This window comes from Argiope bruennichi, chromosome 4 (assembly GCF_947563725.1).
Source record: "Argiope bruennichi chromosome 4, qqArgBrue1.1, whole genome shotgun sequence".
Taxonomy (NCBI): Eukaryota; Metazoa; Arthropoda; class Arachnida; order Araneae; family Araneidae; genus Argiope; species Argiope bruennichi.
The window spans coordinates 29,638,565-29,665,469 of NC_079154.1; the positions used below are offsets into that span (position 1 = coordinate 29,638,565).

The window sequence follows — 26,905 nt, forward strand, 5'->3', positions numbered from 1 at the left end:
TTGAGAACGTCGATTGTGTATCTCTTAAAATGGAGTACATCGATGAACAAATTTAAATTTTGATTGAAATTCAAAAGGTTATTTAAAAAAGAAAAATTCTTTTGAATAAAGTAATGAAGGGGAAAATGGTAAATAGAATTGTAATTGGAAAATCATTTTTTTTTACTTGCAATTCTAAAATTACTAATTATCGTTTGTCATTCTTTTATTTTAAGTGTAAATAATTAATTATTGACTCATTTTCGCATTGGCTGTTATCGTTTGGGTTTTTCAGTTTTGTGATTTCCGGTAAAAATATTAAATCGTTTGCTTATTTATCGTCTTGATATATTAACAATGTTTTTCTAAATTTTTTTTATTCTTGTTTTTATATCCTCGTTAACTTCTATTACAAAATTTTGGCACATTTTTATAATGTAACATTTTTTTTTTCAATTCCCAAAACCCTCATGGCGTCAGTAAATCTCTTCTGAAACAAACAACTCTCATCTTCATTTTTCATATTGATTGGTTTAGCTAATGCAAGCTCATTTGGAGGATTTTTTTTCTTTATTCCTCAAACATATCTTGAAATGTTACGTCAATAAAAACTACTCCTATTTATATTCATTTACTCTAGATATGGAGCTATCAGTCTTTTGCTTATTTGGAATTACTTTTATGAAATAAGAGTTATATCTTATTATGGCTTATTTTATGTTTTTATAATAGAAAGATGTACCAAAATTATTTGTTTTACTATGAAACATGTGCACTCTAAAAAAATTCCCTGATGCAATAATATCTCAAGTCGCAATATCAGGTTAGATCAGAAAAGGTTTACGCACATCAATTTAAACTAATCATTTTTATTGATAATAATTCATGGACAAAAAGTTCTTCCATTCATGTTATGTACCTGAGAGACTAAGCATTGCTCAGCAGAGTTTTTTTTTTCTTTTGTAAAATTGTTGTCTATTTGGAGAAAATATTTAGATACGAATTACATACGAATATTTTTCAATCTTACCTACATATCATTTGGTCATTTAAATAGAAAAAAAAATCATGAATGCACTTAGTTTAACGTGTTATTCGAATTGGTTCACAAAATAACTGCATTGTTGCTGTTGGATGTGAGCCGAACGTATTCGTATTCGGATAGTGTCATATAGCGCCATCTCACGAAATTTTGAGGTACTATGGGTTATCATCAAATGGCAACAGTACAAGTACACCGAAAATTTACTAGATGAAGCTATATGATGGAGCATTGTCAGCATGAGGGAAGATAACGAAAGGTTCCAATAATTAATTACAATTTGTTTGTGTGTAAAATCGCTTTTTTGTCACAAAAGTCATCTATAGAGATAAACTTAAAATGCAAAACCCTGTCTAAATTTAAAATTTGATTCAAATCGTTAGAACTATTTCCGAGATACATGAAATAAATTTATATATATAGAAGAATAGATTGTTTAAAGTTATTGGATTGCATTTAATTATGAGATCTTTTATCTTATTTTCGGTCGACATTTTTTAAAGTAATTAAATATACTCTTTATGTTACTAGGCAAGTTGAAATCGTTTTGATTTTTTTTTTTTTTTTTTTTTTTTTTTGCTTTCTGTATGAAGAATTTTCAACCAGTAATAAAAAATTATGCCTTCGTAGAGATTTGTAGACAAATACTTTCATAATTATTTATTTTGCATTAAAAGCTATTCATCACAACGAAGTTTGGTGGATTTAACCACAAAATTGTTTAGTAGGAAAAAAACCCCTTTATATTCAGTTCACTTAAAGTAGATAAGCTAAACAACAAGCAGAAACTCAAGATGGAAAACAACATCCAAAGTTCCGACAAGCGGTTAAGCTTGTGGCGAAAAATAAGGGTTTTATTTATTTTTTCTCATTCGAATAACGTGTTCTTTGTGCTAGTAGACGAAGAGGGAAACGGCTTTTCTTTCTTTCTGCCTTTCTTTTTTCTTCTTCCCCGAATCGTTTATATCTCTGATTTTGACAGGAACTGACAAAAATTTCTGTCAGTTTTTCTATCAGGGTATTTTCGTGGAGTTTCTTATTTTTCGAAAGAGCTGATCATGTATAGTTGGTCATACGAAAAATGTCGGCCGGTTTTGGATTCTTGCCTTTTGCATGAAAGTCTCTTCTTTTTTACCTTTTCAATTTGTATTTTTATTTTAAAGTTTAAATATGCATTAAAGATATTCTATTATCTCAATATTTCCTCTTGTAAATTGAGCAGTTAATAAACCGAAACAATTTTGTTTATCTTTCAATGATTTTAGAAAATTATGTGATTAAATAATTGATGAGGCAGTGAAAGCGATTTCAATTTCAGTGCAAATATGAAATATGTTGCAAAAAATTATAACATTTTTAGATTATCAAAATTCAAGAAAAATTTTATGTTTTAAAATGACACAAAAATTATTCTTGTGCGATAATATTTTTTATAGTGGAAAAGTGTCAATATCTCGCTAAATTTTCAGTTAAATAAATTTAAAACATCATTCCAAGGTGCACACTGCACCCTCCGAACACGAACACACACACACACACACACACACACACACACACACACACACACACACACACACACACACACACACACACACACACACACACACACACACACACACACACACACACACACACACACACACACACACACACACACACCTTTCTTGTAAGCAGAAAATTTTCAGAAATGTGCATAATTTGAAATATACATTTAGAACAAATGTATCAAACTAGTAGTCCATAAATAATAAATTTGAAGCCAAACAAATATAACACTAATAAACAAAAAACAAAATTTTCAAAAATTTCGCAGCTTACTCATTTAAATTTCTAATCTTACCTAATTATTTGACTTCGGAATAAGCTAATGAATTATTTCATGACTTTCTTTTCTTATTAGTATTCCTTTATATATTCCTTTCTTATTAGTAAAGAATTTTCAATGTTAAAAAAATTGCATAATTTTAAATGTACTTTTAGAATAAATGCATCAAACTGGAAGTCCACAAAAAAAACTTTTAAATCCAATAAATATAACAGTTTAAAACAAAATCTTTTCGAAAATTTCGTAGCCTATTCATCTACATTTCTAATCTTACCTAATTATTTGACTTCGTAATAAAGAAATGAATTATTTCATGACTTTTTTTCTTATTAATCGTCCTTTACATATTCCGTCCTTATTGGTAGAGAATTTTCAATGTTAAAAAATGTTCATGATTTGGAATGCACTTTTAGAACAAATGTATCTCTCTAGAGTTCTACAAAAAATGTCTTAGAAGCCCAATAAATATAACAGTATACAACAACATTTCGTAGCCTATTCATTTAAATTTCTAATCTTACGTAATCATTTGACTTCGAAATAATCAAATGAATTATTTCATGACCTCAATTACTTATCGCTGACTGCAATTGTTTGACATAGGAAAGGAATAAGTTTCCTGTCAGATTAGTATTGATTGACATTCATTTTGATTAGTTTCGGAAATAATCTTTGCTTACAACATATCTTTTGATGTAAGAAAGGTAATAATAGCAAAAAGATGACAATTGCTTGGCATAAAAGATTAATTTTACTTTGACCCTTGTTCTTCCTCATTAGGCATATTCGAAATAAACTCACATTTCTATAAAAAATTAACGGATCCCTTTTTTCCAAAATCATATATTCTCGTTTATTTGCATTGAATTTAACCTGCATTTGAATTTAACAAAATTATTTTATAATTTATGAACGAATAAGGATTATCGATTTTTATAGTCTAGCTTCGCCTTTAATATTAGAAATTAATCTGATATATTGCGAACATTCTTACAGATAAACCCTTTATTTGGCCCAATTGATCAGAAACAATATATTTTCATTGATTTTTATGACAGACAAGCTTGTACCCGGCGCGTTGCTGCCGCAGAAGAAATAATTTTGAAAATATCGTTTGAAATTTGAAATACCTATCTTGTTTAAAAATGAATGATAGAAAGAATGATATTTATTTTCTTGCCGACAATAAATATATTCATTGAAATTGAACGATATATAAAGGAGAAGTAAAAATAATATTTTTTCTCTTCTAATGAATTTATTATTCAAATATGCTTTTTGGTTTGTTTTCCCCTCTTGAGCAAAATCAAATGAATTTTGTGGCTGTCCAACTCGTGAGCATCTAATATACAACTGACCATGTGAAAAACGTGGATTTTCTAGGTTCAAAGCAATAAGTTGGCAAAGTTTTTTCGTCATCGGATGAACGGTACGGCAGTGCATAAAATACTAACAAACAAAAATCCATTTTTATATATTAGATTTATAATTTCAAATGCTTTACATTAATACTGTAAGCATATACTTTTACATAGATGTCTGATTGATAATTAAAATAAATTTATAGATTTTACCAACTTGCTTTATTAAAAAATTCAAAATAAGCCTAAATATGTTATACATATCCTACTTTCAAGCTAAATGCGCGTAAAACCTTTTTACTATAGCTTTTCACCATTTGCCAATGAAAGCGCTAAGATCAAAAGTCTTCAAGATGATGTTGGCGTGGCATGGATGCTTCCAGGAAGGTTTGATAATAAGAGTATGTCTCTGTTCTTTCGACATGACTAAGAATTACAAAATCAATCCCAAAATTGATTTAATCTTCCTTAAAAAGCTAATCTATATACTTATAATAAAGCTCAATGTGTGTGTGTGTGTGTGTGTGTTAGCGCTCTACAGGCCAGGTCATTTGACATACAGCTATCAAATTTGGTACATGTATACCTTAGAGGTCGGGAATGTGCACCTGGGGTCCCTTTTTTTGAAATTTTAATTAGAATTTTAATTATTAATTAAAAACTAATTTTCCCGCCAAAAAAATCTTCCATTTTCCCCACCGCCAAATGAGTAAGGCTTCATTTTTTTTTTCTCCCAACAGTAATGAGGCTAGGGTTAACATTTTTCGGCAGATTATTTCAAACGATTCTGTTTATTTTCTTAATGTTTTATGCATTTAAAATTAAACATTGTTAATTAATCCATGTTTCAGATTCATTCTGAAGTACTTTTGAATTAAAATAACACAGAATAAAGGAAATTAAAATTGTATAATCTGCATAGCGTTACCCCAACTGGCGTAGAAAAATTCACGCATTTGTGTTACCGGAGCTGGCGAAGAAAATTAACGCATGCGCATTCTGATTGTTGCCATGACAACCGTTATCAACGGATGATTTAAATTATTTTTAGGTAGGTTGCTTTTGTAAGTAAATTGCATTTATGTTAGTTATATATTTTTTGTATATGCTTATAGTTTTAAGTACATCGTTTTTTAAGTAGATTTTTTTAACCTGTTTTCAATTATTTAAATTATTTTTAGGTTAGTTGCATGCTTTTGTAATTAAATTGTATTTATGTTAGTTATATATTTTTTTGTATATGCTTATAGTTTTAAGTACATCGTTTTTTAAGTAGTTTTTTAAACCTGTTTTCGACCGATTATTTTAAACGATTCATTTTATTTTCTTAAAGTTTGATGCATTTAAAATGAAACATTGTTAATAAATCGATCTGTTCATGATGAATCTGAGAAAATTTTGTTCACACATTCTTGAGATATTACATAACTTAAGAAAGATATTCTTTAGTGCCCATAAAGTTTAAACGCTCAGTGACTCTATTATCAGTAATCATATTATTAAAAAAATGCCTTGTTTCAGTAAAAAATATTATTATATTAATTGCAGTTTAGTCATTTCCATTTTAATTTTAAGCATAAATTCTACCGGAACTAACAGAAAATTAGAGAGATACATATTATGTTATGGCTGAAGGACTTTACATTATTATGAGTGAATTACATGACTATCAAAATTTGAAGCTTTAAAATATTTGATGAAGAAGCTATTAAAGTAGGAATTACATAAAATATTTAATTATTAAAATTTTAACGAGCATTAAGATTGGCGAACCGGCTGGTCGCCAAAGGCGGTTAGTAATTTAATAATTAAATCAAATAGGATATTAAAAATTTATTGATAAAGCTCAAACAAATTCCTGATTTCTATTAAATACAAAAATATTTCACTATTATTTCACATTCTTTGAAAAGATCTCAGATCCACTTTATTATTTATCCCACCTAACTATGTTTACTTTTAACAGGAACCCGAGCACAGCCCTCTAGAAATAATGTTTAAACTATGTGACATAAATAACAATAAAATAAGTTCAAACCTTGACATTTCCTATTCCTCAGCATTATCTTTAAATAAGCTCTTATTTTGAATGCAAACAGACCTCGTTATTTCCAGATTTGCGAAAATACATCTGAATAAATACAAAAGTAAAAGACTCTATTTTTACAGGAGGGAGAAAATAAATAAGATTTTTCAGAAAGGAAAAATAACTTTAAAAAGTCAGTTCTTTCAAGAAAATTGACTTTCTTTAAGTGCAGTCTAACAATTTATTTTAATGGGTTGTTTATATTCATTTTACGATTGTATTATTGTGAGATAATAATTATAAAAGGAATTCTTTTAGGAAGTCTACTTATTGCACGATTGGACTTCGAGAGATATATCTGCATATCTTCCCTGGAACCCAAGAAGTTCCATTCAGACTAACAGGTCAAAATGGAACTGGCCAGAAGTAAGATTCACATTCCTATTATAGTATGCTAATAATTATAAAAGGACTTTTTTTAGAATGTCTTCTTATTGCACGATTGGACTTCGCATGATAGGTCTTCGAGAGATATATCTGCATATCTTCCCTTTAACCCAAGAAGTTCCATTCAGACTAACAGGTCAAAATGGAACTGGCCAGAAGTAAGATTCACATTCCTATTATAGTATGCTAATAATTATAAAAGGACTTTTTTTAGAATGTCTTCTTATTGCACGATTGGACTTCGCATGATAGGTCTTCGAGAGATATATCTGCATATCTTCCCTTTAACCCAAGAAGTTCCATCCAGACTAACAGGTCAAATGGAACTGCCAAGAAGGAGGATTCAAATTTTTAAAGCATTTTTTTCCATTCAAACGGGTTATGAAAATTTTGTATAAAACACAGAACTTCAACCTTTGTAAGTATAAATATTATATATAACTCAAAAAATAAAAAAGTACATACTGTGGACTTCATTACACATACCGTAAAAAATACGCTTTATTATGTTGCTACTCGCCTTTGGCGACTAGTTGGGTTTCCTCAAAAATAGATTACGTTTACCTTCAATTTTTCACGTATAATTTAATGTTCATGGTACCCTCACGACAATACTTTTAAGCTTTAAACTGTCGTAGACATCAAAAACGTTTTATTTTAATAACATTTCTTTTAACTAAAATCATTGTGTGTGAGAACCATCTGAATAATGTTAATCCCGTGATATAATGATATTAAAAACTCAATTATTTGTTTGAAAAAGGAAATTTAATTCAAAATATGGAATTTAGTTTTGGGTATCTTAGGTGCAGAGTATATATCTATTTATGGCAATCACAAATTGGGGCATATGTGTATGTGCATTTTGGATGAGATTCGACAAATGTAAAATGTGCCCATTATGTGCAAACAAATAAACTAATTGAACGCTGCGAAAAGTTAGAGAAATGAAATTTGCCGTGCGCTTGCATTAGTTGATTTACAGATCTATAAAAATTATACCTTATATATTATAACGGAGGCTAAATATCTTTCTTTGAATGTGATATCTTAAAAACGGAATGGGGTAAATGATATAATAATGATAATTGTTAATTGTAGATCTTTATCGTACTTTGTAGATAATTGTAGATCTGTATCGTAATTTGTTGTAGATCTTTGTAGATAATTGTAGATCTTTATCGTAATTTGTTGTAGATCTTTGTAAATAATTGTAGATCTTTATCGTAATTTGTTGTAGATCTTTGTAGATAATTGTAGATCTTTATCGTAATTTGCTGTAGATCTTTGTAGATAATTGTAGATCTTTATCGTAATTTGTTGTAGATCTTTGTAGATAATTGTAGATCTTTGTAGATAATTGTAGATCTTTATCGTAATTTGTTGTAGATCTTTGTAGATAATTGTAGATCTTTATCGTAATTTGTTGTAGATCTTTGTAGATAATTGTAGATCTTTATCATAATTTGTTGTAGATCTTTGTAGATAATTGTAGATCTTTATCGTAATTTGTTGTAGATCTTTGTAGATAATTGTAGATCTTTATCGTAATTTGTTGTAGATCTTTATCGTAATTTGTTGTAGATCTTTATCGTAATTTGTTGTAGATCTTTGTAGATAATTGTAGATCTTTATCGTAATTTGTTGTAGATCTTTGTAGATAATTGTAGATCTTTATCGTAATTTGTTGTAGATCTTTGTAGATAATTGTAGATCTTTATCGTACTTTGTTGTAGATTTTTGTAGATAATTGTAGATCTTTATCGTACTTTAGTCAACAGTGGAAAATGATCTAAGTTTCATACTCAATTTTTTTCGATGGTAGGACAAAACTAAATATAAGATGCGTTTTATTGCATAAATACACGGGAAATTCGATGGGAGAACAGTTCCATTGCTAGGAAAACTATTATTGGTTGAATCCAAATATCCTCAAGGTGAAGTTCAAATTTTTAGTTCAAAAAAAAAAAAAAGAGTTCCTACAAAAAAAGAAAAAAAAGAAGATAAGAATAGAGAAATTCGTTTGTTGATTCGAATTTTCTTTTCTTCTTCAATTACAACAAACATTACAAACTGCGCTTTTTCCGAAACAGACGAAAAAAAGTTTTTTAATGGGTTTTTTCCCCATTGTAAAGAAAAGAGTTCTTTTGTTTTTTCCTCTTGAAATTTTTTCTCTCTATATTTAGCACACTTGAGCATTGTTTTTATCCACCACCACCTGATAAAATGAATGCCCGCAAAATAAATTGAATGCCATAAGTAAGTGTTCCAATTTCACTTCTTACCACATACGAAAATAGTTAAGCATAGTTAACATAACTATTTATTACTTGAGAGTGGTCAATGTAACAAAGACCCTAAAGTTATATTTTGTCTTATGAAAGCCGGGTACTTCCAACAAAGCTATTCCAAACCCAGACGATTTATTTTCTAGATTCCAGAATGACCCCCTCGAGGGGGGTTTATAGGAGATTCACGTATCGACAGCACGCACGTAAAAAACAAACAAAAAAAATCAGCATCCTCCTCCTCCGAAAGAACTTATCAGAAACACGAGAAAAGAGCACTTCTAATTCTTTAGATTGCCCGCCTTCCCCTGCTTGCAAGCCCGACCAATAAAAAGTATTCCCCAGGGACTGCAAGAGTCTTAATAAGGAAATGGCAGGAGTGCTCTAACAATTCGCGCCATTGTAGGAAGTGTCACAGTTAAGGTTGCAGGGATTAATAGACGCAGACTAGGTTTGTATAGTTTTTGTTTAAGAAAAGGGGTGCTCTAGTCGATTACGAGGACGTGAGTCGCATTCTGATCTTGAGAAGGTCATTTGAGTGGTATCCAACTTCTGGCGTGAAAAGTGTTTGCGGCTAGAATTGAATTTCTTCGGAATTGAAGAGGATCTCGGTAAAGTTTTGTTTTGACTGTAGCAGTTGATTAAAAAGAAACCGCAGAAATAGAAAAAGAAGAAGAAGAGTTCTTCCATATAGATGAGGAGAATGGAGGAAATGATTACGTGCACTGAAAAGAAAGAAGCTGGTTAATTTTGAATTGTGTTTTTATTGTTTCGAATGGTATCTGATGTTCTGATTTTTAATTGGAAAAAAAAATATTCGGCATGAAGCAGACTTTGTAAATATATTATGGAGCAAAACAAAAAAATAAAAGCGATATTTTTATTCTGTAGAAGAAATAGAATATTTTTCTCTAGAATAGAATATTTCTCGATAGAATTAATTTTTATCTCCTAAACTCTCCAAGAACATTATGAAAATGGAGATATTCCTAGCGGATATCATGAAAATGGAGATATTCCGCAGAAAAAAATGAACATTTTTCTCCAGAATAGAATATTTTTTGATAGAATTTATTTCAATCTTTAGAAATCCTTAGGAAAATCATGCAAATGGAGATAAAACTTCTTATAAGAATTTTTTTTATTAATTTCTTAAAAACTTCATATAAATAATGACCTTTTTTTATCAACTATAGTATGTATTAATATTTCATTATAACATTCATTATATGCTTAATTAAGATCTATAAATTAAAATGAAAAATTTATTATGAATAAACGCATTGTATCATGTGCACAATTTCATACTGAATAATATTAGTTCAATACCATATAAACATCAATTTTAACATGATAATTCTCACAAGGTTACAAACTTCTAGAACCTGGTAAGCTGCACTTAGATGACAGACACAAAACCACTTATCAATGCAGGCCAAAGTGCTTGGCAGACACGATAGATATCTTTGCACATACGCGAGTTTCCCGAACGTTCTCTAAGAAAAGTTCCATTTCAACCTCCCATTGTAAGATTCGACGATCATAACCAATGACCTACCAGCATGTTCATGTGAACAAAGCATGATCACATTGACGCAGCAATGGCATCATAATCGATGTCAAGAGACACACAATTTATATTCAATACGCATAGTTCAGTGCATAAAGCAAACTTTTTCTTTCTGCCACATATGCAAGACAGTTTGATTCTTGACACCGTCAAGGATTTATTATATTTTATTTATAAAAAAAATAATTTGGCGCTCCTATTCTCTTTCTCATACTATTTTGGTTGAAGTAAAAATAAATGTGGATTCAATCTGTCCATATAGGATTGTCGACAGCCAACATCTATGATACATTTTAAATCGATGGTGAAGGTGTATTTTCCAATTTCAACATGAATTATAGATATTATATCTAAATTTATAATCTTCTGGTGTTAGCTCTGAAATCTTTGTTCTTCTCTGTTCTTTGTTCTGAAATATTTATTCACAAATCTCACTCACAAAGCTATCTATAGAGTCTGGCAACTATATCTGATCCAGCACTGCTATGTGATTTCAAATCTTTGAGATGTTGCTTACAACGTTTCGAAGTTTGCAACCCTAGTGCTGAAACACTATGCACAAACTAGTGGTTTTAAAAATCATACTAAAGAAAGTGATGCGTTACATTCAGATGTAACGCTTGAGGTTGATTAGACCTATAAGTATCAAATTTGGCACGTTTTTACTTCTTGATCAGTAAATGCCCAATAAGAAGAGAGTTTACAAAATTTTAACTATAATTAAGATGAATTATAAATTTTTAGAATTTTTTTACAGCAATTAGGGAGCATATTATTTCACTAAAATCAGTTTATAAATTTATTTTTCATCAGATCTGAAACTACTATCATCTTTTTTTCTAAGAATTCAAATATATAAAAACTTTTCTATAATAATATCAGTTTATTTTATCTTTTTTGATGAAATCTACAAAATTAACATGTTTCATTTATATCAATTGAATACGACTAACAGGAAAGAAAAGACTTGCAATACCCAAAAGAATTGGGCACTCATGAAAAATGCATCGAATGATGAAATAAACATTTCATTTTGGTTTCTATTTGACATCATTTGTCAAATTTTTTATTTAATATTTCCTAGAGATACAGGTCTTGCCTAGACTTTTTCATCATGTTACCTTAACTTCTAAATGTTTTCTTTAAAATAAGAGCCTTCCTGAATTCAGTTTTGAGATAAATATTTGAACTCATCTTTTCCGTTCAAAGATATAGAAAGCTCTATTAAAGTTATGTTAGATGATTTAATGTAATCGCATTCTGCCTATAACTTTCTAATTTTGGAAATTATCAAAATCAAATGTATATCATTTTCAAAGGAAAGGTCAAACGTGGTAACATTTTTTTTACGCAAGAAATTAATATTTATATTTTTTAATCATTTTATCTTGCAAAAATAATTAGTATAATTTCTCAGTACTGCATAATTTTTACTGAAAATCTAATTGCAATTGCTTTATAGAAGTATAAAGAAGTTAACCTCATTCGAAAATATGTATTATAACATATAAGATGTAATTATTTGTAATTTGAGTCTTCTTAAAAATTATGATCCTGTTAGTTTTATTAAATTATAAAATAAAAAATAAAGAATTGTAAGTTTAATCTTTCAACTTATAATTTATAATATCAACTATCTTAAAGCATTTTTAATAGATACAAGAAATTTGATGAAATAAAATAAGAAAATAAAATTCAATTCCAGAATATTAAAAGAATATGAAAAGAAAACAGGAAAATGAATTGCTTAACTTTTAAATTTGCGATGAAATCAAATCCTTGATTTTTAAATATGCGAAAAATTCAAATCCTTAGCTTTCAAATATAGAAAAAAATATTTGTTGAAATAATCAAAGCTGTTTAAATTTCATAGCGACAATGAAAAATATTTTAGGAAATTGCAACAATAAAGTGCAGAAACCATACTATGTTTAGTAATATTTCAGACGTTAAACCTCTCTCCCCCCATAAAAAGTTCGAAAATTTTATTTAATTTTTAATTTATTGAAATATGAATGAAAATTATGAAATTATCCCTTATATATGTTTATACCAATCTTCCAAAATATGTTTGCACAATTTTAAGCCCAAATATATGTCTTATAATACACAATCAAGAACATACCCATTCGAATTTGCTCTTAACAGAGATTTTCCTTAATATTTTTATGATATCTTCGTTTTGTAATTACTTTAAATTCCATTGAGCCAATCTGCCTTTTTAAATGCAGCTGGATTAAAATTCTCTTCTTATTTTAAAGTTTTATCATCAGAGAAATAATGTTTTTTCAGTCTTCACTAATTTTTATTCCAAACTCCAACTACTTAAATTAAGTACTTAATTTTTACTTGAAGAATGCTGTTAAGCATGGCTAATTAGCAAGTACATCAGATAACAACACATTGTTGCTGCAATAATCAGACTGAAAAAAAAATAACAAGAGTACATGGAGTCCATTTGTTTCTTTTTTCTTCTTTTCTTTGAGCGCTCACTGACATTATCTAGCTAGTAAATGGTTGGAAGAGATAGAAGATTCCCGGCTCAAACTGGCTCTAGTTCTTCTTAAGAAAACCAAACAAAAACAATTCTTTCCGAAGGAGAAAGCCCCCTTTTTATCTGATCGTGTTCCTTGTATCTGTCTGTTTAGTTCTGCTGTCATTTTCGCTTGCTTCTCATTATCTGCAGAACAAGCCATTGTTAGAAACATTTCTGTAGCGGCCATTGTTCCTCCCGTATAACTGCAAGAGAGGTTTTTAGTAACAAAGGAATGGCAACACAACGCTACCAGTAAAGCTTTTTTTTTTGTTCCATTCATTACTTTTCCCGCTCTTTCTCTCTTGAAATATTTATTCTAATTTCATTTCTTCTTCTTCTTTCTTTTTCTGTGGTTAGAATTTATTAATTTCGTTTCATTCTGTGCAAACGATTTAAATTGTAACAACATTTAAGAAAATAAGAAGAAAAAAAATGACGATTAATTTTATTCTTCTCACAGTTAAGCAGCTGAATAGTTTTTGAAAAGAAATTTACTGTCAAATCTCGCAAGTATTTTTTTTAAAAAGGAAGCATAAATAGTGCGATATTACTGGGAATAACCTGTCTTTTTTTTATTCGGAATAAAGTGCGGCAGAACTCGTTTCTTCTTTATTTACGACTTCGTTAAAGTAATAATAATGCATTTCTTTCGTGTTTTCTACCGTTTAGAAGAAATCATACAGGAGACAATTTCAAGACAAACAGCTTAGCGTGATTGAATTGCATATATTTTCCAACAAATGCATGCCATTTTGCAAATGGAAAAGTTAAAATTATTTCTGAGTTTGTTTTAAATTCGAAATATCACGCGAATTGCCTTCTTTTAAATTGGACAGAGAAATTGTTTTACATTAATTTTAACAAAATTAAATGAAAGAAATGAAAATAATTTAATTTTCTTATACAGAATTATCTGATTTTATTGATTGTAATAATTTATTTTCCATTTACAATAATTTTCTTCGTTATAAACGACCACATCAATAATAATAAGGATTTTTAGTTAATAATGAACACCTTATTTGATTTGTTATTTTCTTCTTTTTTTGTACAAGAAAATTCCAAACTGACTTTTTTTTATTTATTTTTTTGACACAAACACATTTGTTTTTGTTCTTAAGCATTTTCCCCCACTTAATATTTAGGAAAATTTAATTTATGAAACGTTCATTGCCAAAGGAAAATAACCTAAGTTCTTTAACATCCATTTATTTATTTATCAATAACGACACAGCTTCCCCATAAGATTTAAGGTAATTAGTAATTTTATTAATAATATCCTTGCCTTAGTGAGTTTTTTTGGCAATTAATCCTTGGCATACGAATAATAGCATCCAAAAAGTGAATTTGTGTTTTAAACGCGTGTTTCTGAACTGATTCAAACAAAAATTTGACACAAAACTACAGGAGCAGTCGTAAAATTTCGTACCATTTTTAATATATTTATATCATTGCGTCTTTAAGCTATTACTTTTACTGAAAATACAGACTGACAGCCAGTCAATACCTTATTGGATTCGGCATAAAATTTGAAAGGTGTCTAGACTATAGATATTAATTCTATATATCAAATTTCGTCTGTCTAGCTCTCTTTAGTTCGGAGATATCGTGTTAAATTATATTCGAACAGTCGGACAGACAGACTTTCTCTGAGAGGATTTTGCTCAACATTTGATAGAAATCTACAAATTTGTTATAAAGACCACACACCAAATTTCATCTGTCTATCTCAAAGCTTATTTGAGTGATCTTTGTCATAAAAAGACAAATGGGCATGTTTCAAAAATATGTTTTTCGAACTCATGAAGATCTAAAACATGGGGATTTGTCAAAATCTCGAATTTAATCTTTTTTTTTTATGTTTACGATATTTTCTCTATACTACAAAATGTGTGAATGTAGCTACAAAAATACAAAGTTCTTGAATAAACTCAAAATTTTTGCATTAAAACTAGCAAAGTGAAATTTCAATTCAATGGTTACTAACCAGTCATAAGTTATACATCATCGAAGAGTTTTTAAAACCATTATTTGAAGCTGCTGAGCATAATCATAAAATTTTAATCCAAATTACATGTCCACTCTAAACTCCGTGCAGTGGACATGATCGGTCAAAATCTAAGTTTACTAATTCCAATTTCTTTGCATTCTTTACATTTACGAACACTCGAATTGTTATTGAACTACTGTTATTTTTATGACTTAAAGAACAAATTATATTTAAACAAAATACAATAGAATTTCTACTGGTATATTTCAACATTCAAATCAAATAAGATTAAAGTCACCCTTTTGCGAGAAATCCGCATAATATCCCGTGGCATCTTGAAACAAATAAAATTAAAATTGGACCGTAGAATTTCCAGACTGTGAAACTCAATAAAGATACTGTGGAACCCTTTTCTATTTAACTGAGAATGGATAAGAGATTCAGAGTTTAGAAAGTTGAATGAGAATACAATTCGGAAGAAATGAGATTCTAAAATTTTAAATAACCCGATTCTTAATAGATCGCAGTAAATTATAGTTTCTATTTGTAGAAGCAACGTTAAAACCTTATTTAAATGGATATTTACCATTGTTGTTTTATCAATTAAAATTCCATTGTCGTTTCCGGTCAAAACATAACATGTTGAAATATTTCAATTTATCTTGATTGTTATAAGAGGCAATTTAAGAATGTCAGCATCTAGGAACGTACCAGAAGCTAACAGCATACTTTTTATTATGCCTTTTATTGTTGCAGAAATAGTAGTTGACGAAATCGCTCAATTTTCGTTTTAAATATGAAGTTTCAATACAAAGAATATAGATTGTAGTTGTTGTAATCTAAATTCTGTATATATGTATAAATTAATTTAAAATTCATTATGGTTTGGACATTCATTATGATTAGGACAATTTAGCTGGGTGTAAAACCATATTGTTTATTGTGCTATTAACTTTTCTTTCAATAAAATTTATAGATAGAAAATAAATTATAATAATCTTAATAACAGAGCATATAATGCTCAATTTTTAATATTCTTCACACGTTTTCAAAATTGGAATATTTACTCTATTATCGTTGTTTAAAGGTTCTATATTAGATACTCAATGCACAAAGAATCTAATTACCATCTAAACATTAAATGCATAACGGAACAAAGTTAGGAATTCACATAACCAATAATGTACCGACAGATTTCCACTGGAATTCTCAAAATTTGAATTCTTATTATCCACCAGTTTTGGTAATATTCGAAATTCAGATCAGGAGCTCTTACTGGCATCCTACGCTCTTTCATATTGGCAAATGCCGCCAAAAAGTAACAAAAAAAATGAAAGAAAAAAGCCACTGAAGTTAATATAGATTTCCAATAAAGCTCATTTATTCACAGCGAGAAGTATCTCAAAAATTCGATAGTCTCCAAGTGGCAACGTCGCCAAAGTCACGTGTTTTCTTCTTCTTTTTCGAGAGAGAGATTCGCTTCTTTTTTTTTTTACTTCCTGTCTTCATATAGGGGAGAAATAAGACAAGAATGGGGTGATGGGGGTTACTTTTGTTTTAAGAAGACACTTGGTCGCTTTTGAAAACACGAGCCACAAAAGCAAAATTGCGTATCCATTAAAGATGATGGCGCAAAAATAGTTAAAACTCATTCCGTAAGTGCTTAGAAGTGAAGTGAACGGAATCCGATTCTCCAAAAAGTGCTGTTTGTGTTGGAAATCGATAATTAGTTCGCTTTTAGAAATTATTAGCCAGCGACGAAAGCCATAAATTATGTGGTTTGGTTCATTTACCGCTTCCAATAGATAGGCCATTTCTATTCATGGACCATCACCGTATTCTTCGAATTTTTGGAAGACTGCCCGGAATTATTTTTTTATTCGTTATCATCGATGTCGATGCTGCTGTTGGAACTAGTACATGCATGTTTTAGGATCAAACATTGTATTCCATTTGCTATGAATAGTCAATTTTGCTCTTTTTCTTTTGTTCTCTTTCTTTTTTACAATGTGTATGTGGTTTTCGTAACTCAATGCTTTTAAACCTTAGAAATACCCCAAAAACAATATTACAACATGATTTTTTTTAATTTATCGAAGAAGATATTTTGAATACTTCTAGTACTTAGCAATACCACAAAAACAATATTACAGCTTTTTTCTAATATTCCTAAGGAAGATATTTCTAATTCTTCTAGCGCTCAGCACAAAACAATATTACAGCATATTTTTTTAATTCTTCAAGGAGATATTTTGAATACTTGTAGCGCATAATAATACCACAAAAACAAAATTACAGTAAGATTTTTTTTAAAAAAATTTCTTAAAGAAGATATTTCAAATATACTTCTAGCACTTAGTACAAAACATATTACAGCATGAGATTCTTTCTTAAAGAAGATATTTTTAATACTCCTAACGCTAGAAGTATTAAAACAGAAGAAGCGTTAGAAGCACAAAATAATATTACAGCATCAATTTTTTAATTCTGAAAGTAGATATTTTGAATACTTGTAGAGCTTAGTAATACTACAAAAACGATATTACTGCATCATTTTTTTTTAATTCTTAAAGAAGATATTGTAAAGTTTAAGATTAGATTATAATACTCCAAAAGCAATATCACAGCATCAGTTTTTAATTTTCTTAAGGAAGATATTTTTAATACTTCTAACGCTAGAAGTATTAAAATAGAAGAAGCGCTAGAAGCACAAAACAATATTACAGCATCATTTTTTTTAATTCTGAAAGTAGATATTTTGAATATTTGTAGAGCTTAGTAACACTACAAAAACGATATTACAGCATTATTTCTTTTAATTCCGAAAGAAAATATTGTAAAATTTAAGATTAGATTATAATACCCCAAAAGCAATATTACAGCATCGGTTTTTTTTATTTCTTAAGGAAGATATTTTTGATACTTGTAGCGCTTAGCACTACCAACAAAACTATATTAAAGCATCATTTTTTCTATGAATTTTCTTACGCACGATATTTTGATCCATAGAGTTCGTGATTTTCGTAACTCAATACTTTTTATATTTAAAAAAAAAATAACAAACTGCCTATGAAATTTGAATATTACATACAGAATTTTGCAGGATTTTTTTGTAGTGAAATTGCATATAGTGATTATTTTTATTCAGTTGTATCATATTATCACTATCTGTATATCACTGTATTTTCATTAAGAAGTAGGAATAAATTTTCGAAAACCAATTAGCCATTTTTATGACCTTTCTTTACTCTTGTTAGTTTTTTGTCTTTTTCTTTCTAAACATTCATATAAACTTACTAAAAATCATGTTCCCTTGTTCTTATTCCCCTTTAAAAAAGGTTTTCAGAGTTTAGCAAAGTGCCTAGGAGCAAGTAAATTTTATACCTTCTAATAACTTTTTATTTTTTTATTTTTATTTATTTCAAAGATTATTTTAAAACTTTAAGACTCAAGACTTAATTTGCAAAAATATCCAGCGAATTATAATCCCCTTGAAAACTTGGAATTGTTTTTGTATCTATTCAAGACTATAAATAGATTTTCGTTAAAAATATGAACTTACGTGTATTCCAGACAGCATACATTAAATATCAGACTTTACTTATGACGAAATACTGCAGAGGAAATAAAACTTGAAGACATATAACATCCTTTCCAGGAATAAATGAATCTATTCAGCTGATTTGGAGTACCTGAAAATTAAACAAATAGCTCTTTAGCCTTTAACGCTTGTATTCACAAATATACACAACAAGAATTTTAGCAAATTTTATTTAGTCTTATCTAAATGATAAAGTTTGTAAATGTAAAGCATACAGTAAATAAATATATAAAACTTAAATTAAGTTCAAACTCAGTAATCAATCCTTTGGATTATAAAAAGAATTTCTTTTAATAAAGATTAGTGAAATTAAGAAATTTCTCCCTTATGGGAGTTGCAAATATTGCACAAATATTATTTTTTTACTGTGAAAGTGCTGATACAAATTTGTTTCTAAGTCAGAATTGCATCCTCAAATCACAACGACCTAGTCTGCCCATCTTCTAGTTAGTCTACAACTAGTTTTATTACATTGTCACGTCATTTATTACATTGTCAGCATCGTCACTCTCTGATCCGACTTAAAAGCCACAATGGCAAAGTGGGGAGTCCATCAAACAACGGCTTTCGCTTGGGGACTGGAGCGATCCACGTTCGAGACATGATTCCACCAAAGTATCACCATGTAAATAAGTTTGGCACACGTTAAATACGTAGAGATCAAATTTCCTCCTGCTAGTGTGATGTGGAAGAGTGTAGGTGCCAGTTCAGGTTCGTCCTTGTTATCTGACAGCAGCTCAAAACTGCGAAGTCCATCCTCAAACAGCCCTAGTATTGTTTTTAAAAACGCGAAATTAATAAAACGAAATTAAACTAACCTGACTTAAGATATATGATAGAAACTGAATGACCGTGACAACATTTATAGCCATATGATTCTGAGAACCATGCTGGATGAGCCTTTAACGACATTTTAATTTATTCGATGTATTCTCCTAGTACTTTACTGCATAAGTGATGACTTTTTTATAGCTTATAAATTATAAATAATAGCTGGAGCAACTAAGCAACGTCCTCAGTGTTGGATTTTTCTATACGGATAAGTAAATAATATGACATCTACAATTATTGACATGACAAATTTCATGAGATGGAATGATCTTGCAGCTACGCCGCTTCATTAAATAGGGAAGCAATTTATTATTATAAATGTTTTCTATTAATATTTCTTGCCTATGGATTATTTTATTCTGTTAATTAGATTATTTATTAGAGTATGATCCATTTATTGGTTCCTTTGATAAGATTTCGGGAAAATTGTTAAGTCTCTTTAAGTTTAAAATAAAAACTAAGGAATAAGGCCACATTTCTGGCCAAATTAAATTATTTTTGAAAGCTCATAATTCCTAAATATATCATCAATGATCACCCATTCTCAACATCCAGGTTTGAGAGAAATTTAAAAAATACTACTTTACTAGCTCTCTATGGAGAAAAGCATTGTAGATATCTCTAGCCATAGTCACTGCAACTGATTTCTCCTGTTTCTATTTCATACGAAAGTTCATATCCTTCAGATATGTCATCAGAAGCAACTTTCCCTTCTGTTTTCCAGTTTTGATAGATGCTGAATCATTTATTTTTTTGTCACAAAATAATATATAAGACTTCCTAAAGTCAGAAACATAATCTATTTCACCATTTTACAAGCTTAATTATATAATTAAAATCTGTTCATTAATACCAAAAATATCATTTGAAATAGTGTTTTCTTTCGTCTTGATAAAAATAAATTTGTCAAAGTTCGGTGATACGATTAAGTTAACTGTCATTTTAATTTAAAATATTATTATTTTATCTTTTACTGTATGCATTTTTTCATATATTTTTTGTCTTATTTTTTGGCAAATTTGATTTTTGAAATCATTTGATCAGTTGAACTATTCAAGTTTCACTTTACAAAGAAAACAATTTATATAATATATTCGAGCAAATATCTCCATACCCCAAGCACCCTTATAATAACAACTAATGGAACAGCTACAATAGTTTCAGACACAAAGAATTTAACCAATCATATATTCAACAACAAGAAAAATAAAACACGTTGGAAAACTTCTTTGTAAACAAGTTTCCCTAGCATGCAATAGCAAAGCTCTCAACACGTCACCAATTACGTGAACAATTTCATTATCTTGGCTTCAAATTCAGACTTTGGGCGTCAGTGTCTCCTTACATACTGCGGTCCATAAATTCTAATTTCTCACAGAAACGCCGCATGCGATTTTTTTCCCTATCTCGCAACACCAGAGGGTAGGTTTAGGAGCTGGCTAGATTGCTGGCAGACCCCTTCATCCAATTAGCACAGTAAGTGAAGATGAGGCGTCTCCTAATTGGAGGACTGACGATCCCCCACGTGTTTAATCGGGTTATTTCAGCGACCAGTCCTAATCGGGTTCTCGTTGCAGGGTAATATAGCAGAGGTGACAGAAATTCTAATGACCCTTCAAGACCACCCGAGTTCGGTTCTCGTGAGGATGGAAAATGAGATGAGATTTCACATGGGTGGCTGGTGTCTTAGCTGATGGTTTTGTACTGATGATGATGGTGGTTTAAAGAAAACAATTAATTGTCTGCTTTTATTTCACTATTTGTTCTCGTTTATTTATTATTTTATTTTGGAATATTGCTTTTGATTTCAAAACAATTTGCTAAATTTCAAATCAATGGCTTATGACTTATATCTTAAACTTTATCTTAATAAATTATATCTTTGAGGAGTCTTCTCCAATTCTCTCAGCACGCTTTTATTTTATTTATTTTTTTATTTAATCATGTCCCAAGAAAAGAAAAGAAAGTTTTATAACCATACAAAAATTTGGCCAAAGAATTTTATTGATAGAAAGATTTCCAATTTTCCAAATTTCAAATCAATGACTTATGATTTAACATAGACTTATGCAACAATCTTAGTAAAGTATATCTTTGAACACTCTTCTACAATTCTCTTAGCATGTTTTTATTTTATTTATTTATTTTTTTATTTTATCATATGCATAGTAACGAAAAGGAAGTCTTATAATCATAAAAATTCTGGCCAAAGATTTTTATGGATTTCTTTGCATTTCAGACCTTTATAAGTTCAGAAAGACTATTTCTGGAACTCAATGTATTTCTCCAAAAACAAAAATTAGGAAATGAAATACTTTACGAATATAAAATTTATGGGACTGAAGTTTTTGAGTAAAATTTATCATCGAGGAGTCTGAGGGTTCTTAGATATCCTATGTTTAAACATGAACATGATAATTCAAAATCGCAATAATCTAAATAAACGAAATTCGACATCTAGGTTAATCGCCGTATGATTTAGATATAGTTCAACTTTAGATCTAATTTTAAAATAAGTCCTTCAAAAGGGTAACTGCCTATCAGTTTGTATATTTGCGCATTTTTGAATGTGCTAACTCAAAAAAGCAATTAAATAGATGGATGAATTTTGTCTTGTTGACTTTACACCAAATCGTAAACACAACAAATTTTGGATCTAATTGATGAAATTGATACAATCCAAAATGGATCGTATCGTTACTATACAATACAGAAAACCAGCCATATTTAAGAATTGTATTAAAAAATTCGAAAGATCATTTGTGTTGGTTTAAATGTCTGTTAACTATTTCAACATACATCTGTTTTCCCTGTGATTAAAATAATTGAAATCTTGGCAGAAATTACTCGTGTTATAATCAAATGACAATTATTTTAATGCAACGATTAATTGCTAAAAACTCTAGTAGATTAAATCTGATTATGCTTGCTAATTTATGTATCCGCCTACAAAATCTAAAACACTGATTGTTTTGATTAGCCTATTAAACTATATATTCCAATTATTAGATTCGATATTTTAAAATTATGTAATGTAAATGTAATTTGACATTCTTCTATTCTGGCTCCAACGGATTGGGGGGGGGGTATGATATCAAAAATACGTCTTATCAGAAGAGTTTATTTCTATAAGTTTGGTGATGAATATGAGACCTTTGTCATGGCTCTTTCATAATAAATGGTTCAAGATATCTAAATACTGAGACGATGAGAGGAAAAATTATACTCTAGGCAAGCTGAAAGGCGAAGGTCGATTCCTTTACATCTAAGCTTCTATTTGACAACATAAGTTGTTGATGTTAGAAAAGTCAAAATTAAGGCTTGAAAATCAGTTTTCAGCCTCTAATTTCTAAGATATTGCAGTTATCGAAAACCTTTAAATACAAAACTTGTTCGTCTTAATGAGGCGCTAATTTAGTTAATTGTTTTTTTTTTATCTTAAATGTTAAAAAAGTTTTAGCGAAATGAAAATTTCAACCGTTTACTATTTCTACACCCTTTGAGCTAGATGGCCCATTTTCGAACTCGACCGAGATTTTTACATTTCTTACAACATATTCCAAGCCATTTAATATGCAAGCAAAATCATTCTAAGTATCCTATTCATAAGATAACATGGGCACATATATCTATATACACACTTTTGCACGAAGGGGTGGGGGGTTTTGAGTTTTAGAGACTATGATCGGTGAAGAAGTTTTCCTGATATGAAGGGATAAAGCATATGAACCATTGCAATAGGCAGTCTTCCAATAGGAATCTGCCTAAAAAATACGTTAAATTCAGATATTTATCAAAACCAATTATTTTTCCACGAACAGGTTTTAATGTCCAATTTTCCTCCCTCTGCAAATGAACGTGTTTATTTGAAATCGAAGTTCAGAACGAAAAATCCTGAAATCCATATTAGAGTTGTCTGAGTGTTGTATTGTTCTTTATTTTCATTTTTGTAGAATATTGATCACGTGCACGAGTGGTATGGTAATAAAAAGAAAATTGCGGCATGTGAGATTAATAATTTTGCACTATATAGATATTTTAAACAAATAATTCAATAATTCTATTGAAAAATCAAATGAGAAAGAATCAATAAACTAAAAAGAAAAAGAAAATATGATTAAAGAAATAATAAGCATTGTTATTAAACTAAGTGATTTAATTTTTTATGAATTTTAATGCATGTATATAATCCAATTTGAAATTAAATATATTTACATAATAATTTACTCGAGAATTTTATCATGTCAACTTCATATGCTGGTATACTAATATTTGGCGATATAAAGATGCGATTGGAATGCAGTTACAAATAGTGCAAAATTAAATATAGAATATATTCTTGGACCACCTTGAATTACCAAATTTACCTGGTAGTTATTCCTTGAATAATAAATACTAAAGAATGGGTGTTTCGAGTTTTCAACATTTTTTTAATTAAAAATAAAATGAAATATTTATGTTTTTCCTTGATAACTGATGAGCATATTATTGCACAAAACTATTTTGCACCACATTAGCCTCGCAAACCCACGAAGAAAAAGTAACGTCTCAATAATACCAATATTATTTTCTGTGCATTTTTCTCTCTATTTTAATAATTTTTCAATGTATCCTTAATACGTTTTCTGTCGTGATTCATTCGTATGATTTGAACCATCTATTTAATTAGATAGCACCTTTATTTTGCTAAATCTTCACTGTATCAGAGTAAAGTTATTTAATTAGAAAATACGCTGGCATGTATGAAAGTATATGAAGTTGGTTAGCATGTCGGTAGGTGATTCATGTAGCAACTAGTATTCGTATTACGTATGAAGTGACGTCACTTTCAGATAGTGCTATAAGTGTATTTATTGTTTCTTTCTTTTAAATACTTAATTTCGCAGTAAGAGTCGAGAAAATATCGTTTCTAACTTGTTTTCGGTTTACTAAAATCTTGTAATATGCAACTTAAGCTTATTCTTTAACGATTTCTTGTATACTTTAGAACAATTTTAAGACTTCAATCAGTCTTAAAATTGCAAATGTTTCTCAAAAATTCTGATGTAAGTATTAGAATATAATTTTTGAATCAAAATGCATTATATTCTCTGGATTTTACCACTCATACAATAACTTCCAGAATATTCCAGTAATAGCGAACTTGTGACCAAATCATTTGCTATTACTTATTTGTTACTTTAAATTACCGCTACAAACCATAAACAACACAATGTGTTAGTTCTATCTGCGTCATACCAATAGTTTTTACTATTTTAATAAATACCTTTGTACTTATGCATTTTTCGCTGATATTAAATTTGCGACGATTAAAGAATTTCTTTGTGTTCAAGTCATCGTTGTTATAAGCAAAATAATAATAATAATCCATTGAACATAAAATATTATCATGCTACCATGTTTCGGACTTCCTTTTTTAATTATATCCAGTCCCCCCCCCCCTCATTACCACAAAACTAAACCATATAAACAGGGAATATTACGACTGGCTATCCAACTCATTAACTATCCAACTTTTGCATAAAAAAACAACGGTCAGCATAAGTTCAAAGAATCCTCAAACTATTAGTAAAAGACTAGAAATATTTTCCATCATGTCTTTTATGTTTTTTAAAATTTTCAGGATATTGTAATTTTTTTAATTATCAGAGTATCTAATGAATCTTCCTCTAATTTTATTGAGTACTATCCTCTGTCATGCAGTACTGAACCGAGCCTATTTCCCCACAAATACAAGTGTTGTCATGCATCCTTCCGAATCTGTAGAATTATTCAGGAAATCTTCCATGCCTGAATATAATTTGCACTAGCATCAGGTGACTATGTTTTGGACTAGAAGCATGAATCTCATATGAATGTTATCAGAACTATTTATTTTTGTTTCATATAAACCCTTCAAATTTATTACGTATCCATATGATGCTATAACTGCATAATTTCAATTTGTACAGCATTATCAAAGAACTCATTTAATATTTAAGTCTAGCGTTGAATGCTCGAATACGTGCTATTCGTTATCTCCCAACATATTAGAGTCGTATGCATAGTTTTGTTTGATTATACCAGCTAGTCTACAGATACAGATATGACCTCTGTTTTAAATCCATTATCAGCAGAACTCGCAGTACATTCACAGATCAGCACTGGCCGAGCCTGAGCTTTCTGGTCATTAAGTCCGATGATGGGCGCATAGTTTTCCAACTCCGCATGATAGCGCCAACAGTTAATTAACCGTAAGTGCCATGTACGCCGTCAATGTCGCATTCACTCAATGAAGCCACTGATTTCGCGCGCTCCCGGGATTATTGAAATAGCTCCGTGAATACAGTTTCCGATATCAGTCTGGGATCGCTCGACTTGATATAGCGCATTAATAAATGAATTGGTATCTGCATTCGCAGATCCTAGGTTCGATTTTCGTAAATTCTTGGAGTGATCCAAAATGTTAGTTTATAGTTTAATTATTGAGCTAACGTAAACCTGCTGTTTATCATAAATAGACAGTAAATAAATGAAACAAATCCTTGTAATCTGCATAGATTTTATTTGATAAAAGAAAGAGTCATTCTTATTTATTTAGGAAACATCAATATGTTATCTGTGATGGACTGGTTTTAGGGTAATTATTAACCTTTTTATTCCTTGGATAATTAGAGGTACCGCATAATGTTGAAACATCCATGTTTGTCTTTCAAAGATAAGAAACCCCTCAAAAATAGTAATGACTGTTTATGTTCATAAGGAGTTGATATATAAAAGAGAAATCCAGTAAAGCTGATGGTTATTAAGTAAATGTATGCTCGAGCCCTTATTTGAGAATTCTCAGAAAATCACTCCGTCTCCTACTTCCATTCGCAAGAGCATCTCTAATGAAGAAAGTATGCGACGATGGTATTCAAACAATCACACTTAACGACAGAGAGGAAAGATGGTTACTAAGCAAATGTTTGCTTGCACATTTTTTGAAAGTTTTCAGCTCATCCATATAAGTGAAGATATCTAACGATCAAAATATTCGATTCTGGCAGTCAATCCATCTTACTTAACTAAAGAGAAGAAATTTCGCAATGATATCCAGGTGTCTCGGGTACCCGTCGTAGTTTCGTTGAATGAGCGTTTGAGACTTCTTAAGTATGGTGGAGAATGAGCCCATTGCAGTTTTCAGTCATCATAAATAAGAAGCAAAGATATTAAATAAATTCTTATGATTCACAAGGTTTTATTTCATGGTGTATAAATGTATATAAACATAAGGTAAGGTGTTTAAGGTAATCTAGTTTGTTTTTGAAACAGTTGTAGATAGGTAGTAAAAATTTAATGATAGGATGCCGGCTATGGGATCAAATGATTGCCTTCTGAAAACTACGAACAGGCCTCTCGTTTTCTCAAAGAAGTGAAATATTTTAGCT

At 29.6% G+C, this 26,905-nt stretch overlaps 1 protein-coding gene across 1 annotated transcript in view; it reads right to left on the reverse strand.

Moving 5' to 3' along the window:
• Nucleotides 1–26,905, reverse strand: part of LOC129966545 (protein shisa-9-like) — a 392,084-nt gene that overhangs the window by 271,476 nt on the left and 93,703 nt on the right. The window contains exon 2 of the mRNA XM_056080985.1: nucleotides 18,627–18,756. The gene's annotated coding sequence lies outside the window, so the exon portion shown is untranslated. The remainder of the gene's footprint in view (nucleotides 1–18,626; nucleotides 18,757–26,905) is intronic.